Below are 17,621 nucleotides of genomic sequence, written 5' to 3'. Positions count from 1 at the left end.
AGGTCTCTGCCACCTGTAAAGGAGGTTTAAAAAGTCAAAAGTCCAAGCAAAAAATTCCTTAAGGCAAATACAATCTGTTTTAGCAAAAACAGCAGTTTCGTAGCGCGCTACGAAACTGCTGTAGGTGTTGTTTTATCATGAAGACAAACAGTTTGATGGTAGGATCGAAAAATTATCAAAGGAAATACCAAAGGAACATTAAGGAGACCACATGAGGCTAGCATAGCCATTCAGATAATGACAAGTGTGCCTTTTTGTAAAGGTGAAATATTTTGTCTTAAGTTAAAGCTTTGATAAAGGTACTTTATTACTGGTTGTTAGGGTTTTGGAAGGAGATGCATACGAAGAATTTTGGCTTATACACCTGTTCAATCAACAAAGCTTCCAGCACATTTGGGAATATGGTGATGTTCGTTATTTTTGGGGTATTAAAGAGCTGGGAACATGCTGCTTAATTTTTGAAGAATGGTGGGAGACAAGGACCGGAAAAACAGGGGTTTTATCCTTATGATTAATGAACCATCAGCGCATTCAGTATCCAAAGCTAGCTTGTTCATTGCATCCTTCTCTCAGCTATCTCGGCCAAAATCAAAGGAGACAGGTGTCAAGGATCAAGAAAGAATCATGTTACGAGGAGGATAGAATTAGAGTTTTAGTTTAGTTGGGACTCTTTGTAATTACAGCTCAGCACTTAATGTATTTAATGAGTTAGTTAAATGGTAGATAGGGGTAATTAGTAGCAGTCATCGAGCTCCCCTCATGCTGGAGGAGGAAGCTCAAATTAGTTAAGGGTGTATCTCTATATATAGATCAAACTTTGATGTAATGGGGGTTGGATGTTTTTGAGAAACAGAGTTTATTTTGGCTTATGTAAGAACTTGTTTTCAGTAATACAAATGACTGCTTTTTCTTCTCAGGATTCATACATTGTTTCAGATGCTCAAGATATATGTGGTTTTGTTTTATCCTTTATGTTTTACAGCTTTATAGATACACAATCACTCAGAATTCACTCTGCTGCTTTGATTTCCTGTGTGTATTTGTAAGTTGAGGTTTATTTGAGAGGTGTCTTGAGTGTTTAAACATTACATGCCCTGACTTCTATGAATGAGTGGTTTTATAGTTTGCTGAAATGATGATTAACTCCATGAGCCCAATGGAAATCTTTGTGAGGTCTGTCCAGCCAATTTGTATGTTAAATTTACTTTGCAAGAGTTAGCCATCTCATCAATATTTAAAATCAATAACCCTTTGAGAGAGCCCTCTCAGACTAAGGAGGCTAAGCCTTAGTCAAAAGCCTGGTTTGAAATAGTTACACAGAGTCTTACTGATTGGCAGCCTTCAGTGCTTGATTTTGTGATAACATTTTGGTGCGTCTGCCGGGAGCCTGAAGATTACTCATTCCCGAAATTTTAAGATTGAACTTATGAAGGTAGCAGGAGCTCAAAAAGGTTTTCGAGGCTGCATTCTACCTTGGTGACTCCATTAATTCTTAAAGTTTAAAAGGTGGCTTCGAGAGGAAGATATACAAGGAGTAATCCTGACCCAAACCCACCTAGTCCTGTGGAGAATCCTAATATCATCTCAAGGAGTAGACAAAGATTTTCTGATATACCAGGTACTTCAAATATTTCAAAGTCTTTGTTTCCTGAGTTTTCTAGAAGTCCTGAAGATAAAATTGTTGATGATAAAATTCAAGAAGTTTTGTTGAGGTCTGAAAACGAAGAAGAACTTATTGGTATCATTTTGGATTTACAAAAGAGAGGCATTGATACTTCATCTTTAGTGTCACAAAAAGATAAAGAAGAGTTTTGGGAAATTGTTACTTCTGAATTGTTATTAAAGGAGGAGGACTTGAAACAGCTCAAGGAGCTTGACCCTTTTGAAGTTTTGCTTAAGTCTAAAACTGGTTTACCTCTCCCAAATTGGAGTTCTTTTGTCAGTGGTTTACAAAGTCCCAATAGCCCTTTCCGTACTCATACTTTATCTTCTGCCTTTGCTAGTCCAAGTAGTCCTCAGACAACATCTCATACTAGTTCTGGTTCTTCTGGTCATACAATACCTGTTGTCATTGTTCCTCCATTCATTATGGATGTACCTGCTAGGTATGCTCCTCTAGCTCTCCCTGTTGTTTTGCATGATCTCCCTAGTAAATATGCTGCTAGAATTCCAACATGGGGAGGAGATGAAGACATTACAGCTGAAGAACATGTGGATAGATTCAATGATTTTATTGACAGGGAAGAAGTGGATGATGAAGATGTAAAATTAAGACTGTTTGCTCAAACTTTTATTGGGGAAGTCCGAAAATGGTTTAAAGCCCTGGGAGCTGGTAGCATTCATAGTTGGGCTGAGTTTGAAGATAGTTTTCTGAGGAAATGGGGAAATAGAACTAATCCTGTTCAAGCCCTCACTGAATATAATAGTCTAAGAAGAGCTCCAGATGAAACTGTTCAAAACTTTTCTAAGAGGTTTAATAAAGTATATAATTCCATTCCAGCACATTTGAAACCTCCTGGAGCTTTGGCACAGTTAAGATATGCTGAGTCCTTTGACTTAGATTTCTCTCTTTTACTCAGAGAAAGAGAGTCTGCTACTCTGGCTGAAATGCAAAATGATGCAATCAAGGTAGATGTGAATATGCTTGCTGCTAAGAAGTCGAAGATGGCAAAGACTAAGATAAAGGAAGAAGAGAAGCCTTCTACCTCTGCTCAAGAAGATAAATTTGAAACCATGATGAAAACCATGGAGAAATTGATGGACCAATTAGCACTTGGGAATACTGCTGCTCCCCAAGCACAACAAGAGCCTCGGTTTAGGAACCCTCAATTTAGAAGGCCTCAAAATCAGCAAAGGCCAAGAGACAATAGAAATCAGCAGGCAGATCCTCCAGTGAGACCTCCTTTCCAACAAAACATGGTGGATGAAGAAGAAGAACCTGAAGTACCTAAGGAATCTATTCATTGTTTTGGTGAAGAAGATTCAGAAATTTTCTTAACAAAGGAGGAACATGATGAGTCCAGCCAGTTAAAAGCAGAAGAGGAGCCTTCATATTTCTTAAAGGGTTATCAGCATGCCATATTTGAGATTCAGAAGCAGTACAATCTCAGAAACCGAGATGTCCCTATTACAGCAAATAAAGCACAGCCTAAGAAGAATATTTCAAAGGCAGTTGAAGATAAAAAGGAAAAGTCAAAGCAAATTGATGGTAAAGGTGATTCCCCTCTTGATAGGAAGGATATTCAAACCCCTGCTCCTCCTAAGGAAGTTGAAAAGTCTACTTCTGTTTTTAATATAGAAAATGAGATTGCAAAAATTAAAATATCAGTCCCATTCAATGAAATCCTGAAAGTAGACAAATATAGAAGCAAGATTGTGGAAATGCTTAATTCTCCACCAGGAGGGGCTGATATTCTAAATGTGCAAGAGGATAATCCTATTATCTGTTTAGGTCCAAGACTTGAGGATGAACAAAATGATGAGTTTCCTCCTTTTTATATAAGCATTAATATCCATGATATGACTCTACATAATGCTATGCTGGATTCAGGGGCATCACATAATCTCATGCCTAAGGTAATCATGGAAAGATTGGGATTAGAAGTAACTAGACCATACAAGGACTTATTTTCTTTTGATTCAAAGAGAGTTCATTGTATTGGGTTGATAAAAGATGTTGTTGTGGCACTCACACAAATCCCAGCAAAAACAACTGTCATGGACATTGTTGTTGCAGACATTCCACCTAAGTTTGGGATGCTTCTTTCAAGGTCATGGGCAGCAAAAATCAAGGGTACCATGCAAATGGATCTGACATATGCTACCATTCCAGTGTTTGGTGAACAAAGGAGGTTGTATCGTGAAACAAGGATGGCATATATGGTAAGCAGCAAGGACAAGCCTCAGAATTTTCCTATTTACTCTTGTGATACAGGCCTTGGATCAGCTATTCTTTTCAATGAATCAGTTGGAAAAGAATCACAAGATGAACATGCAGAAAATCAGTGTCAGGAGGTACAGCAAAGAAATGAAAGAGACATCACTGGTTGCTGGTCCCTATACTTTGATGGAGCAGCAGGAAAAGAAGGCGCAGGAGCTGGGATTTGGATCACTAGTCCAACTGAAGAAAGTAAGTTTCTGTCATACAAACTTAACTTTGATTGTACCAATAACATGGCTGAGTATGAGTCTCTGGTATTAGGCTTAGAAACCTTGATAGAGTTGAAGGCAAAGAACATTGCTGTTTGTGGAGATTCTGAATTAATTATAAAGCAAGTTCAAGGTGCATATCAAACAAAGGATGCAAGGATGAGAGCCTACAGAAATTTAGTGTTGGAATTGTTGGAAAAATTTCAATCCTATACCTTCAGTATAAAAACCAGAGATCAAAATTCTGTTGCAGATTCTCTTGCTGTTGCAGCTAGTCTTTTTATTATTCCTAAACATTCTTCTGATAGCTATGAAGTGAAGGTTCGCCATAGACCAGTCATCCCAGACAATATCATAAACTGGCAAGTCTTTGAAGATGATCAGCAGGTAAGAAATTTTCTTGAATTGAAAGAGGAATTTGAGCATAATCAAATAGATCAGCAGAATATGTTAACAGAGACAAGGGAAAAGTCTGAAGTGTTGCAGCTACAAAACAACCTAATTCCTAAAGGCCTTATTCCACTTGAAAAGTTATTTGATCAAAATGATGTGTTTAAAGCACCAAGATTGCAAGCTAATGAAGAGGAAATAGAAAGCTGTAATTTAGGTGACTCAGTTGTGCCTAAATTAGTCAAGATTTCAAAGTTCTTATCAGCTGATATGAAGGTCAAATATGTTGAAATGATGAAGAAGTTTATTGATGTTTTCGCATGGAGCTATGCTGATCTGAAGCAGTATGATTCTTCAATCATACAACATACCATCCCAATTAAGCAAAATGAGAAGCCTTTTAAGCAGAAATTAAGGAGGATTAATCCCCTTCTGATGCCACTAATTGAAAAGGAAGTGAAAAAGCTTTTTGATGCAAAAATTATTGTTCCAATCAGATTCTCAAATTGGCTTGCTAACTTGGTACCAGTCAGGAAAAAGAATGGGGAGATTAGAATTTGCATAGACTTCAGGAACTTAAACAAGGCTTCACTGAAAGATAATTACCCTCTTCCTAAAATGGATCTCATTTTGCAAAATATTGTTGGTTCCCAAAGAATGTCTATGCTGGATGGCTTCTCAGGGTATAATCAGATCCTTGTTCATCCAGATGATCAGGAGAAGACAACTTTCACTACACCATGGGGCACATTTATGTATGCAAAGATGCCTTTTGGCCTCATGAATGCAGGAGCGACCTTCCAGAGGGCTATGGACATTGCTTTTGCTGAAGAAAAAGATAAATCAGTGGTGGTATATCTTGATGATATCACAGTCTTTTCAAAAAGGGAAGAAGATCACTTAAAGCGCCTTGAAAGGATCTTACTAAAGTGTAGGAGGTTTGGTATTTCTTTAAACCCAACCAAAAGTATCTTTGCTTTAACTTCTGGCAAATTGCTTGGACATATTATTTCTGAAGAAGGAATTAGGATTGATCCTAATAGAGTCAGTGCTATTCAAAGGTTAGATTTGCCAAGGAGCAAGAAAGAGGTTCAATCCTTTCTTGGTAAGGTTAATTTTGTTAGAAGATTCATTCCTAACTTTGCTGAAGTAGTCAAACATATAACAAAGATGCTAAGGAAAGGAGCAGATTTTAAGTGGACAGCTGAAGCAAAGAAGTCATTTGAAGAGATCAAAAAAGCACTTACTCAAGCACCAGTCCTCATCAGCCCGGATTTTACCAAGGAGTTCCTGATCTTCACATTTGCTTCTGAAGACACAATTGCTGGAGTTTTACTGCAGAAAGGAAGTCAAGGTATTGAACAGCCCATTTCTTTCTTTAGCAAGACATTGGCTAATGCTGAATTGAAATATAATATCTTAGAGAAGCAAGCATATGCATTGGTGAAAGCAATTAAGGATTTCAGAATTTATGTGTTGCACTCTCATATTGTTGCATACGTGCCAAGTGCTGTTATAAAAGATATTCTTACACAAGCAGACCCGGATGGAAAAAGAGGAAAATGGATAGCCAAGCTATTGGAATATGACATTGAGATCAGGCCCACCAAGTTGGTAAAGGGTCGGGGCTTAGCAAAATTGCTGACTCAGTCAAATCTGGACTGCATTGGTATCAATTTTAGCACAGAAATATCAGAAATTTCTGAGAATGAAGAAGAATTGATCCAAATCAATGAAAAGTTTTTGACATCAGAATGGTATAAGGATGTGGCATTTGTCTTGCAGTACAATAGAGCCCCTGATAGCCTTTCCAAATCTAAAGCTCGGTTCACCAAGTTGAAGTCCCTCAGATATTTTGTATATGAGCAAAATTTATTTTGGAAGGATGCAGGAGGAATTTTGCTAAATTGTCTCATTGAAGAAGAAGCTGATAAGGTAATTGATGAATTTCATAAGGGAGATTGTGGAGGCCATCACTATTGGAAAGCCACTGCAAACAAAGTTTTAAGAGCTGGATATTTTTGGCCAACTATGTTCAGAGACATTTATAAAAAGATAGCATCATGCCATGAATGTCAAGTATTTGAAGGAAAGAGAAAGCTCATGCCTATGCCATTGGTTCCTATTTATGTTGAAGCACCCTTCCAGCAGTGGGGATTAGATTTTATAGGGGAAATCCATCCTCCTTCATCAGGGCAGCATCGCTGGATTCTCACAGCCACTGATTATTTTACAAAGTGGATAGAGGCAATACCTACCAGGCAAGCAAATGATTCAGTGATAATTTCCTTTTTAGAAAATAACATCTTATCAAGGTTTGGTTGTCCACTCAAGATTATCACAGACAATGCCCAGGCTTTTAAGTCCAAAAGAATGATAAATTTATGTCATGAGTACCATATTTCCCTTGGTCATTCCACTGCTTACTATCCACAGGGAAATGGCTTAGCTGAAAGTTCAAATAAGAGTCTTGTGAGGATTATCAAGAAGCTGCTGCAGGAAAATAAAAAGGCTTGGCACTTAAAGCTGAAGTATGCCTTGTGGGCTGATCGAATTTGCACAAAGAAGTCCATTGGAACATCACCATATGAACTTGTGTATGGAGCAGAGGCTATTTTCCCAACATCTCTTGGGGTACCATTTATGAAGCTAATTCAGGGATTAGAAGAGGAACCAAATGCCATACAGCGAAGGATTAATCAGTTGATAGCTTTGCAGGAGAAAAGAAATGAAGTGTTTGAAGGTCATCAACAGAACCAGAATCGGGTCAAGAGAGCATTTGACAAGAAGATCAAAGAGGTTACATTTCAGATTAATGACAAAGTCCTGAAATGGGAAGCAAGAATTGAAGAGAAAGGTAAACATGGCAAATTTGAAAATTTATGGAAGGGGCCATATCATATTTCTGCTTTCCATGGAAATAACACCTACATTCTGCAAGAAGTTGATGGAACACCATATGCTGGAGGACCTGTTAATGGCAGGTTCTTAAAGCATTACAATCAGTGAAAGTCTGCCAAGTATCTCATGAGCATTGTATATAACCGTTTTATGAATTTTTCCTGTTGAAAATAAATGACAAGCTGAACAGAAAAGCTTTAGCCCGAGGAGAAGGCCCACAACGCTAGAAAGGAATGCTTGTCAGCTGTGTGTATGTTAAATAAAATGGACAAAGCACTGGTTCTACGAGTTCTTAGTGTACTACAGGAGCACACTATCCCAAGTGGAGCCACTGTTATCACCTAGAACTACAGTCACATGTATATAATTTTTGTCCAAAGTTCACTGTCAAAAATTGGTGTCAAATGGGTTTTGTCTTATGTTTCTTACTTAGGGGTCATGTTTCTAAAGGGTCTTGATGTGAATCATTATCTAATACTATTGGTCATCCTCCATCATGATTGCATAAGCCATGTCTTATCTTGTACATGTCACTGGTCCTTCCCGTATTTTCGCAGCGCAGTCTTATTGGTTGATTTTGCAGCGCAATTATGTTTTAGCCATTTCGCAGCGCGTCAGCATCCAGCTGTTTCGCAGCGCATTTTGCTAATTTATAACTATCTGCGCTACAAAATCGCAGATTCGGGCATTTTGCAGCGCAGATTCCTAAAGGGTCACGTCTGGGGATGAGTCATTGTCTCCGTCCGGTTATTGTCAGTTGGCGTACCTCCCAAACACTTATGAGCCATCACTCCACCAATAGATTCATAGGCATGCACATAAAAATCATTCAAATGGTTTTATCATGCATGGATGTTTTATGATGTTTGTAAATGATGCATAAAGTGGCCAGCTTGTGTGATAAGATATTCGAATTGCAAACGAGCCCGAGTTTCTTTTTCAAGAGAGCCTGAATACAAGCGAGCCTGCGTTTTAAAAAAATTTGAATTTGCCATTTGAGTTGAAGCTGGTGGTGATTCTCTGTGCAAAAATTGTGAAAGCGGAATGGAGAGAAAGGAGCATAGGTCTGGAAGATGTCAGAGAACAGAGCCTGAAGGATTGGACCTTGCATTGAAAGATGAAGGTGTGAGGAAGGCTTTCAAGGATGCTGGCTGTTGGAATTTCTGTGAGAAGCTGCAGGGTGGCCATGCTCAGGTAACAAAAGAGTTTGCCTTTAACTTTACAGGTTTAAATTCTAAAGTATCTATGTTAGAATTTCAAGTATCTCCAGAGGCAATTGCTAATGTAACTGAGATTCCAAGAGGGGGGCAGGAGTGGTTTAAGAACTTTAAATTTGATTTGAACCCCTGCAAAGAATTTCTTAAAGAGGCATATGTGAATGAGGATTTAACAAAGGCTGTGCCTAGAAGCTATGTTAAGGAGCACTATGCTCTTCTTCTTACATGTATTCAAAAGTATTTAACCTGTGAGGGTAGATATAACAAGGTTTACTCCTATCACTTCAAGTTGTTGTTGCATTTTACTGGTAAAGCATCCATAGATATTCCATTTTACCTGTTTCGTAGTCTCAGCAAAATGTGTGATAAAGTGCAATTAAGAAAGGATGAATGTGAGACATCATTATTTCACCATGGTTTAGTGAAACTGTTAGTGCTGGATGGTCTTCAGAAAATTGGTAGGGATTGGAACTCTTTTATCTTTATGGCTGGTTTCCAGAGTAAAACAGGCCTTACTCCACAGCCGGTTAGAGAAAGAGAAGAATCAGTTGAGGAACCCACAATAGCTGAGTTTAGAAAGGAGGTAAAGGATAAAAAGAAGACCAAGTCTAAATTGAAAAAATCAGTGAAGCCCTTGGTTATTAAAGAGCCACCTCAGCCATCATCAAAAGAAGAGGTCAAGCACAAGAAAGATGTACCTGGATCAAGTGGGTCTGAAAAAGTATCAAGAGTTAAGACAAGGAGTCAATTAAGCAAAGAGAAGGGCAAATCAGTAGCTGTTGAGGAAAGTCCAATATCTAAGGCTAGTTTGAGTGATTTGCTTGAGGCAATTGAGTTTGAGCAGGCTGAACCAGTGCATATTGAACCAATGCACATTGATTTGACTCAATCATCACCGGAGAACACTAAAAAGTCCAAAACTTCAAAGAGACTAAAGTTTGATGAACCTGGTGAGGAATTTATTTTCAAACCACGAAGGCCAGTTACAAGGAAACAAGTAAGGGAAGCTGAGAAGCTGCATAAAGGAGAGAAAGTTTTAAAAATGCCCAGAACAGAGGTAGTTGAAGAGCTGTCTAGAACAGAGGAGGCAAAACAAATCAAGCAAAAAGGCAAGAACAGAACAGTCATTATTTCCCAAGGGGGAAATATCATAGCTATAAAGAGCCAGATGGAGACAGCAAAAGATGAAATTGCCAAAGCAAAGAATGTCACTAGGGAGCGTGCAGTCAGGTATGCCAACTATCGAAGAGCTGTGTTAAAAGGTAGTAAAAACCTAGTGGGACAAGTGGATTCAGTGGCTGATGTATATACATGGACAGTTCCAGCTCTCAAACAAGCTAAACTCATCAGAAAAATGAACATGAGTTTAAGAGCTGAAAACAAAGCTTTAAGGAGAGAGGTTGCAGATTTAAAAGCACAGTTAGGTTAACTGGCTGCTCATTGATGGTGAGAAAGGTCATATTCTTAATTTTGTCAAATTTTGTTTAAGTTCCATTATTCTGAAGGCATATAGGTCTCTGCCACCTGTAAAGGAGGTTTAAAAAGTCAAAAGTCCAAGCAAAAAATTCCTTAAGGCAAATACAATCTGTTTTAGCAAAAACAGCAGTTTCGTAGCGCGCTACGAAACTGCTGTAGGTGTTGTTTTATGATGAAGACAAACAGTTTGATGGTAGGATCAAAAAATTATCAAAGGAAATACCTAAGGAACATTAAGGAGACCACATGAGGCTAGCATAGCCATTCAGATAATGACAAGTGTGCCTTTTTGTAAAGGTGAAATATTTTGTCTTAAGTTAAAGCTTTGATAAACGTACTTTATTACCAGTTGTTAGGGTTTTGGAAGGAGATGCATACGAAGAATTTTGGCTTATACACCTGTTCAATCAACAAAGCTTCCAGCACATTTGGGAATATGGTGATGTTCGTTATTTTTGGGGTAGTAAAGAGCTGGGAACATGCTGCTTAATTTTTGAAGAATGGTGGGAGACAAGGACCGGAAAAACAGGGGTTTTATCCTTATGATTAATGAACCATCAGCGCATTCAGTATCCAAAGCTAGCTTGTTCATTGCATCCTTCTCTCAGCTATCTCGGCCAAAATCAAAGGAGACAGGTGTCAAGGATCAAGAAAGAATCATGTTACGAGGAGGATAGAATTAGAGTTTTAGTTTAGTTGGGACTCTTTGTAATTACAGCTCAGCACTTAATGTATTTAATGAGTTAGTTAAATGGTAGATAGGGGTAATTAGTAGCAGTCATCGAGCTCCCCTCATGTTGGAGGAGGAAGCTCAAATTAGTTAAGGGTGTATCTCTATATATAGAGCAAACTTTGATGTAATGGGGGTTGGATGTTTTTGAGAAACAGAGTTTATTTTGGCTTATGTAAGAACTTGTTTTCAGTAATACAAATGACTGCTTTTTCTTCTCAGGATTCATACATTGTTTCAGATGCTCAAGATATATGTGGTTTTGTTTTATCCTTTATGTTTTACAGCTTTATAGATACACAATCACTCAGAATTCACTCTGCTGCTCTGATTTCCTGTGTGTATTTGTAAGTTGAGGTTTATTTGAGAGGTGTCTTGAGTGTTTAAACATTACATGCCCTGACTTCTATGAATGAGTGGTTTTATAGTTTGCTGAAATGATGATTAACTCCATGAGCCCAATGGAAATCTTTGTGAGGTCTGTCCAGCCAATTTGTATGTTAAATTTACTTTGCAAGAGTTAGCCATCTCATCAATATTTAAAATCAATAACCCTTTGAGAGAGCCCTCTCAGACTAAGGAGGCTAAGCCTTAGTCAAAAGCCTGGTTTGAAATAGTTACACAGAGTCTTACTGATTGGCGGCCTTCAGTGCTTGATTTTGTGATAACAGCCCCAATAGAGAAGAATAAGAAAACAACAAAGAAAACTCATGCATGAATATTAAACATTTGAATTCACAAAATTTGGATAAGAGAGGTACCCGGGGGTCCTATGTTTGGATTAGATCTCATAGGGTCCAAATTCTCTCCTTCCTCCAAGATGTGCAAACCTGTAAGTCAATTACAAAGCATAGATAGAAAATAGAATTAAAAGTACGTCCATATAGATATGTTAGATCATTATAAATAACATCATAAGTTAACATTCATAAGTTGAAAACATATTTCAGGAACAAGACACGAGCCTCTTTATTAATGAAAATTAACATGTATAATAAAGCTACAACCTGATCTAAGCCAAAGGTATTGATGAAACCTTCCTCCAGACCTGTCTAGCTAGAGCTAACATAGACTTCCTCTCTAATAGGTGCAAGGAGATTCTAGATAAGGGGATTGAACATATCTGCAAGGAAACAAGCGGTCCTTATAGACTAGGAATGCAAGAGGCACATGAAAATTCATACTTGATCTAGGGGAATTCGGTATAGTATTAATACCTCTCATATGATATCCATTAGGCATATCGAATGGGTGTATATATACCACCTCAAATTGGTTATTTCAGTTAGGCTCGAGGCTCCTGTAGGTGGCATTTTAGTAAAACCTATAAACCTCGCCCAAAAAATAGTTTTTTTTTTCAAGTTTAAAATGTTGTTCATGGATACAGTTTATAGGAACTGCATATGTGTGTGTTTTTGTAGTGGGAAGAGTTGTGTATGGATTTTTAAAAACACTTTTTTAATATCAAGTCAAGTCTACAAGGGAAAATGAGTTGCCCATTCCATACAAGAGCATTTGGTCTACAAGAGTGTTGAAATATGATATAACATATGCCCCCTATTGTATGAGGTCATCAGGGGAGTGATGAACAAAATACATTAAGTATAAGAGAGAATTCATCCAAAAACCCCAAGAGGGGATCACTAGATTCCATTCCATCAAATATCTGTGGAAGGATTCAGAAAGATGAATCATCTCAAAGGTGGCATACCCATGCTCAAAGATAATAAAGCATTTATGTTGATCAAGTACAAAATGGATCCATGATGTATACATAAGTGTAACAATGATCAACAAAATACATATTGGAATATTATATCATAGCCAAGAAAGAACACAATGGATCTATGTCTCAGTATCATATAGGAGGATATATGAACAAAATATGTTGTATAACTGATCCCCACAAAAGTACCAAGTCATGTAGATGGAGTAGTGGTACTGCATAAAACTCGAGTGCCAACATATAGGATGTTTCTGAAAGAGTGTGCAACATATAAAGATGAAGGATATCACTGGCAATAAAACTGAAGGAACTTTCAAGGGAATTGAGATGCTAACAAAAACCGAGGTCTTCTCCGACCATAGAGGGTACATTTCTACACTATGGGAAAAAATGAGTTGAAGTCAACCATGTGAGAAATCATTTTATTATCAGCCATTGATACATACCGTTAACAAACATGAGACAAATCACCAATAATGATAATGAGTGTCGAGTCACCCCAGTGAAATCTAACAAGTGTGAATAGATGTGTTGAAGTCAAACACTTGAAAGAACCTACCAATCAAGAGCAATTGACGTATTCTCACTATCGACAACATATGAATTTACCACTGATTATTGTAAACCATAAGGTACTGAAAAATAATTCTAGACCTTGTTCCCAGAGCAATGAGTTGGATTTGATGGAAAATTATTTGTTGGAAGGAAGGCACTAAGGCATCCCACATCAAAAAATGCAAGCTTAACCCTCAGGCCAATAATTTGGAAGGACTCAAATGAATAAAGATGAAGTAACCACCACCAAGTACATTTTAGGTGTGTACAAGATGTAGTTAGACCACAAAAGAAATCCTCTAAACCAATTAATAATGAAAGTTGACACAAAAGTGAGGAATCCATCAATAAGATCAAATGGAAACCAAGGTATTGCATGAATCCCAATGTGTGATATATGTAAGCTGACATCAACCATAAGGGAAACCACTTAGTCAAAGACCCATGATACTAATTGATGTTGAGCACAAGGTCACCTATAAACGATGCAAATAGGGCTAGGGTTCCACTCTAGGCCTACTCTCAGAGAATTTTTTCAGAGTTGATAAGAGAAGACCCGTTAGTAAGAAGCTAATGGGGACCTTATTAACTAACACGAGTAAAGGACCAAGTAGGTAATCTGATACCGAGAATAACTTGACAAGACAGGTATGGCCAACAAAAATTAGTTAAGAGACATCACAAAATGGCTAACACACAAGATAACTTCCCTTGAGCAAGAGCATGACTGTAGAAATTCTCACTGTATATTAAACTGATTATGCAATATACTAAAGAAAAATACTTAATCTACTTCTACAATCAAACTTGCGGAAGTTGAATCAATTTGAGCAAGATCAAGCAGAACACATATAATAGAGAATAAGAATCAATACAAATGAAACACAGAAGAATACTCTTGGGAAAGCCTTAGCTAAAAACCCCACTATTTGTATTATCATACAAGTGGAAATATCTCAAGATTACACAAATATTTATCTCTCACTGCTATCCAGCTCTCATTACAATCCCTCTCACTGTTCATAGACAGACTAGACAACTCATATGCCTTCTCCTCTACCCTCCAAGCCTCATATTTCCTTGCTCTATTTTCCCTGGGTGTTCCAGCTATAACCTTGTGTGACACTGATCTCACACACTACTCCAACACACTGTAAAACTGCACAAATCTCAAGGAATGAATTCCTTCTGCATGTAAGAGATTTTCTTATAGGAAAATTCTTGCAACTGATAGTACACCATCCTTGCCTTTAATCTCAAATGGGTCTTTGTCTGAACTGACATGCATGAGTTATTTATGAGAGAATATTCAGTTATCTAGAGTACACTAGTTTCATGCATGCATGCATTAACTGACTGAACTCACAATTAGTTCCTCAAACTGTTTGGAACTAATTTAACTCGACTTAACTCAGTAAACTGAGCTAACTAATTACAACTCAAATATAACTCATCCTTATCTCCTTAATTAAGGGATAACTTCCTCAATCAAAGGGATAACTGTTGCATGACTTCACAAAAACTTATAGCTTGAATTTATCCAACTAATTAACTCAAGATGAATTAATTAATCATTTTCCGGGTAGCTTGTGAGACTAAATTTGAATTTTAATTCTCAATTTTAATTTAAGGACAAATTAATATTGGAATATTCTTGTTGCCACATTTCAACACTCCCTCTCAACAAGAAAGGGATTATCTGCCACCATGATGCTATCTCTATGGAACTCGAATTTACAATTTAACAATGCCTTAGTCAAAACGTCAGCATCTTGCTCCTCGGTTGAAATATACTGCAACAACATGATCCTCCTCACCACACAGTTTTTGAGATGATGATACCAAATGTCGATGTGCTTGGACATGTCATGAAATACTGGATTCTTAGAGAGTTTGATACAACTCTGATTATCACAATAGATCACAGTTGGATCCATCCTTTGATCAAACAAACCAACTAGAATTTTCCACATCCAAATGGCCTCACATGCTGCCTGACTTGTGTCACACGGAATTGGTCAAGGGTGCAGACACAGCTGACCTTCCTAGAAGTCTAAGACATTCTAATGACAAACAAGACAAAATGGAGTGATCTTTCTCTAAATACACCTTTTACAACATGAAAACTACAAGTGTTTAGGCTTACCTTATTCCAAAACGCTGTTGTTGAAGTCCGTTCTTGACGATCCGGATGAGCTCCTCCTTCAAGTCAATTCCTGCAACCACAAACAATCAAACAATTACCAAGCACTTGCATTTCATATAATAAAACATATATTCAACATGCAGACCAAGGAACACATGAAATAACTCATTAACACAAGCTATTGAGAAAAATAAACCAGTTTGTATTAATAACGAAACAAAGAAACTCTTACAACCTGGCCTTGGTGTTGTGCAAGTTCCTCCCAGGGTCCATCAAGGGTTTTCCTCTACTTTGACAAAGCTCACCCTCTCCCAAGTAGAATCAAGTGAAGACAATCTCTCCTCACAAGGGCTCTAATGGAAGACCTAAATCCTGCAGCATTTACCCAAAGAAAATGTATAGCTTTCAACCTCCTCTCCCTCTGGCTCAATGTCTTTATTTATAGTGCTGTAAAGAGGTTATTCAGGTCCACTATCAATGGGATCATCCCCCTCTTTGGGTGGGATAGCTCCCTTATTGATGGGATAAGTTCCCCCTTAATAGAGATACATGAACCAACTGGAGGCGCATCCATTTCATCAAACCGACCTCTAGAATGTTCTAGAAGTAACCACAAGTAACTTTTTCAAGATAAAACTCGCGCATTTTGCCTTTTACAGAAGGACGCACCTGTCCCTTAACATACAGAGCGTCCAAGGACGCAGCCTTTGTGAACATTGTGAGCGTCCCCGCAGGTAAGGCTTGAGAGAACCTGCGTCCCCAGAGATAAACACATTTTTTACAAGACTTTCTCTCTTTTTTGAGTTTGAGATGGATAACAGAGGCATGAGACTTGCCTAAGAGGGTAGCATGACTGTTGATTTGAGCCATACTAACTGTAAGTAGTCAAGGTGACATTTTTTAGTGTAACAGATTGCCCCCTAAAGTGCGAAGCCTGGAATAGAGTAGGGTTTTGTAATTCTAGGAAGGGTGAAGCGCTTTATCATTTCAAGGATTGTCTTGTGGATGGCCTGGTTGGAACCTGCAATTTTCAACACAAAATACATGGATAAGATTATATCATCACTGAGGTAGGCATTCCCATACTCAGATTCAAAACTTTTAACTAATGGACTAACTATTCTGATACAGGAATGATCTTGCAGTACATCATTTTTATAGACTTTTGTAGACACAGTATGGATGCAGCCATCTGTTTATGATTAGTCTACATAGATAATGAATACAAAACTCCTCGCAGCCTGGATGGTAGAAACTAGATCCAGGGTCTTCACTTCTACTTCCCGAATTGGTACGATTCTAGCCATGTGATTAAATGATTTGATGTCGAACATGTTAGAAACCACTTGATTACCAGTCGATGATGTAAACTGTTAACAAGCGTGAGAGAGACCACCAGTAATGTCAATGGTTCTCAAAGTACCAAGCACAACCCGTGAAATGTGAATAGATGTTTTGATGTCGAACACTTCACGGAATCCTTTGATCGAAAGTCAATGATGTAAACTGACGTCAAAGGCGAGAAACCTGCCATTGATGCATGCAGACTTCAAGGTACTGTCGATTCCTAAGTCATCTTTCTAGATAATGTGTCGATGTCGATAGAAAGCGACCCGTTGCAGGCAAGCCCGCAACACGAAATCATTGTTCAAGTTGAAGAAATGTTGCTGTAAGGACTGACTCAGGGATGGTCAAATGGATGACAAGTATTTTGCAGATGAAAGTTTTGCTTGTAGACCTCTTGAACACATAACGACATGACAGATGGCTTGGTGACGAATAACTCAAAGTTAATCCCCGGAACCCGGTTAAAGACTTTCAAAGTGGTTTGATCAACTGTGAGGTAAAAGATTTCCCAACCCAGGTGAATGAAAAAGTGTCGTGTTCAAGAGTGGTAATAAAGTTTCTTTTGAGACAAAAGGTAACAAACAGGTTCATTCTTCTCTCTTTTCCCCCACCATTTCTGGCAAGTACCTCTTTATTTTTAACAAGCTTGAGGAGGATAACATATGCTTGATTATAAGCTCATCCTTCGGACGAGTCCAACCTAGTTTAAATTCGAACCCTAGGAAGGAGTGGTTCGTTCCTGTTTGTAATTGAACAGGTCCTCTACTGTAAAAGTTTAACGAGCCCAGTATAGGAGAAACTCGGCGTTTTTCAATTTTAGAGAGTCTGAAAAAACTAAAGGAGACTCCACGTTGAACTTTTTCGTACATTTGTGTCCCTCAAGCCCGAAAAAGTATAAAATAATACCTGGGGGAACCGCTTGATCTTGCGACCAAGGAGTACTTTCATAATAGTGTCGTTGACCTGAAAAGTAAAAAGCGATCA

Source organism: Pinus tabuliformis, chromosome 6, assembly GCF_031772625.1.
Source record: "Pinus tabuliformis cultivar Carrire ecotype Pingquan chromosome 6, CPIR1, whole genome shotgun sequence".
NCBI lineage: Eukaryota > Viridiplantae > Streptophyta > Pinopsida > Pinales > Pinaceae > Pinus > Pinus tabuliformis.
This window is presented reverse-complemented; position numbering follows the sequence as displayed.